Below are 3,953 nucleotides of genomic sequence, written 5' to 3' on the forward strand. Positions count from 1 at the left end.
GTATTTATCCGCGGAAACTTGACATTTATCCTTCCTTGTGGACCAAGCGTAAACCGTGCTGCGGTTTACGGGCTTTTGGTTAAGAAATCGTAGGATGGGCCTCGAGTCGTGTTTTAGATCCCTTTGGGCCATCTTCCGACTCGACACGTTTACTATGAATTCTTTTCGATAAAGAACGAACTTTCCGCAGTTTCTAATCCGCGAAGTTTGATTGAAGGATTTGAATAGCGGAAAACATGGACTGAGCTTACTACGGTCTTCGGGAGATAGCATTCGAAGGTTTAACGAGAATGCATGGATTGATGTCATATCGATGTTCGGAAGGGTTTGATCGCTACACAGCGACTGAACTTCGGCTCGAGCCCGGTTGCTACGTAGCGGCCGAGCGGGACGAGCGCTCGGTCGCTACGTAGCGACCGAGCCTTGGCTTCAGCTCAGTCACAACGTAGCGACCAAGCTTTGGCTCGAGCTCGGTCGCTACGTAGCGACCGAGCGCTCGTCCCGCTCGGTCGCTACGTAGCGACCGAGCGCTCGTCCCGCTCGGTCGCTACGTAGCGACCGAGCGCTCGTCCCGCTCGGTCGCTACGTAGCGACCGAGCGCTCGTCCCGCTCGGTCGCTACGTAGCGACCGAGCGGGACAATCACTCGGTCGCTACGTAGCGACCGAGCTTTGGCCGAGCTCGGTCGCTACGCGGGACGATCGCTTAGCGACCGAGCGGGACGATCGCTCGGTCGCTACGTAGCGACCGAGCTTTGGCTCTAGCTCGATCGCTAGCGCTCGGTCGCTACGTAGAGACCGAGCTTTGGCTTGAGCTTGGTTGCTACGTAGCGACCGAGCGCTAGCGATCGAGCTAGAGCCAAAGCTCGGTCGCTACGTAGCGACCGAGCTTTGGCTCTAGCTCGATCGCTAGCGCTCGGTCGCTACGTAGAGACCGAGCTTTGGCTTGAGCTTGGTTGCTACGTAGCGACCGAGCGGGACGGACGTCCGGTCGCTGCGTAAGGACCTGTTTTGAGCTTTCGTCGGACATCTCGATTCTTTCTTCCGTAAAGCTTTTTCGTAAGTAAGAATCTATTTCGTAAAGTACTCTTCGGAGAAATTTTTATTTTTTTCTTCGGACGTTTTGAATGTTAAATTTGTCGCAACCGTTTTTGACCCCAACACATATCCATATATTTCAAGCTAGAACGGAAAAAATGCTGAAGCTTCTGTGAAGACGGCATAGGACCCAGACCCGATCTCGCCAACCAGTCCAAGGCAACTGATTTCCAGAGGATCGCACCTCTTTTATTTTGCAGTTCTCTGCCATGTTTCTGAAATCCCAGAAGGTAGAGTCATTGCGCAAAGCCCCACCAAGCTTCTCATTATTATTCATCAACTCATTAAAGTCACCTATCAATAACCATGGACTGTCTCGCGTGAGTCCAATACTAATGAGCTTGTCCCAAACCAACTGTCTCATTTCCCGTACAGGGTCACCATAAACACAGGAGAGATAAAACAAGAGGGAACCGAGCTCAATACGAAGATCAATGATTCTCTTATCAGAGAATAGTACCTTAACTTTGTAACAACCTTTCCAAAAAACTGCCCAGCCTCCACTTAATCCAAGAGGCTCAACCGTAAAAACCTTATCGTATCCCAGCGTATCCTTCAAACCGGACATGTAACCATTCTTTTGTTTAGTTTCAGACAAAAATTAAAAATCCGGAAAATACATTTTACGCATTTTCGTTAGTCTCTGAACTGTTTCGGGGCTTCCTGCTCCTCGACAGTTCCAGCTCAAAACGTTCATTGGGATGGCAGCGGCTTCAAATTGAAAGCCACCGTATTATCTTTGGTTTTTGTTGCTTTGTTTCCTTGAGTCTCCATAGTGCTCTCTGCCTTTCGCATGTGGCCATTCCAGCTCAGTTCTTCAACATGTTTCATTAAAGAGGTAATTTAGGAATTCAAAATAGAGTTTTGAAAAAAAATAATGAAAAAGAAATAGAATTTATTAAAAAATGTTCTAACTCAAAAAAGTATTATTCAAAAATAATAAAAATATCATTTTTTTATTTTTATTATTTATTTAAATAATTATTTGTATTTATATATTTATAAAGTAATTAAGGATATAAAGTTTTTTATCTCTTTAGTGGAACTTGTTGGTCACTTTTCTCTTTATGTGCTCTTTTGATTTTTTTTCTTTAACAATTAGTTTCTTTTGGAAAAATATTGTCCAATACCAACAAAACCCACCGAGACTCGTAAAGGAGAAATTTCTACCGGAGACTTAGACATGAAACTAAGGTCACCCACATTGGTCCGTTTGCTTACAAATTTTCGACGCAAAAGACCCGTGACATGGCTCTACGGTTGCTATATAAGAAGCTCATTAGAGCACCATTATCGGTGGTCTTTAGGGGGTCTCTTAATTTAATTGTGCATTAAAATTAAATCAAAAACACAATAAACGTTGGAGACATCGCTTAATTGGGGTAAGGTAGAGACCGTATTTGAGAGACACGTGTAGGCAAAGGAAGAAGAGAGAGGAAGAGCGTCTACGGTTTGTTTTGGTTCATTCTCTCTTTCTCTCGAAACCTCTCCACCTACCTTTCCGAGAAGGCGATTCTCTCTTCCTCCATGGTTCTTCGACTTGCCGGCGAAACTCCATGTCTCCATGGGACTCAGGCGAAACGAGATCGTCTCTCTCTGTGGCTCGCAGACGAAAGGGCGATTCTCTCTCTCTCTCTCTCTTTGTGACTCCTGGAGGAAACGAAGCCAGACCTCTCTCTCTCGGTGGCTGACGTCGACGAAGGAAATCGTCGATTATCTCCCTCTCCATGGGGCTTCTCGTCGGCGAAGGACGGCACTCTCTTTCTGGGTCGATAAACTGGAATCTGAAGGTAAATTTAAAGTGTTTGTTGTGTTCTTCAAGCATGCATGTTTTATTCTACACTTATTCTTGTTCTGACTGCAGGTTTGTTTGGTTTGTAGGTTCGATTCTTTCTCGCGGTGGTAGTCGTCGACTGCGATATATGGCTATCTGTCGGTGGCTCTACTCCACGGCGACAGAGCTCTCTGTCGATGCCTCTCCACGATTCGTACAGGTAATGCTTCTGTTTCATGTTCTTCAATGATGCATGTCTCTGATTGTGGCTTCATAAGTTGTGATTTGTTTGTTGCAAGTGAATCTATTTTGATAATGTTTCTGTCATATGATTCTGTTGGGTTTAGCTGGAACAAATTTTTTTCCAAGCTCGTTTTGTTTGTTGCAAGTTCATCAATGTTTATTTGGCTATTTTTGCTGATTGAATTTATTTTGTTTCTGCCTTTGTGTGGTGAGATGAAAGGATCAACGTGAGACGAGGGATCAACTTGCGTTTGATCTGCTAAGTGGAAAGAGAGGTCAGGAAGGTTCTTCAATGCAGGTTAGTGTTACTCTCCAACATCTGGTCCGATATGAAATGAAATGAATTGAATTAGAAGTGATGTGGCTAGCTTCTGTGATGATTTGAAACTCGTGTAATTAAAGATATAGTTAAGTGTTAGATTTATGGTTGATGGTTGTGTATGGTATTAAATAGAACTGATGGTTAGATAGAAACATAAGTTGAACCATAAATTTTAAAAAGCTTCTGTGGTTAGATAAATTTTAAAAAGCTTCTGTGAAACTCCTTTGTTTGTTGTTAGATATGTGTCAATTCGATCAGCATTCAAGTCTGCTAGTAGTTGAAACATAAATTTTAAAAAGCTTCTATGATGAATTGTTTGTGTTGAGTTGTTTGGGTTGGTGTCTTGAATGCTACCTCTCTTCCTTGTATTATTTATAACCACTGTCTTTCTCTTCAATCTCCAACATCTGAATGAGCTTGATAGCTCTTCCTTCTCTTTCTCCTCAGGCTCCTCTGCCTCCTCTTTCTCCTCTGTCTCATCTTTCTCCACTGTCTCCTCTTTCTCCTCTGTCTCCTCT

Source organism: Brassica oleracea, chromosome C9 (assembly GCF_000695525.1).
Source record: "Brassica oleracea var. oleracea cultivar TO1000 chromosome C9, BOL, whole genome shotgun sequence".
In the NCBI taxonomy this organism is placed as follows: domain Eukaryota; kingdom Viridiplantae; phylum Streptophyta; class Magnoliopsida; order Brassicales; family Brassicaceae; genus Brassica; species Brassica oleracea.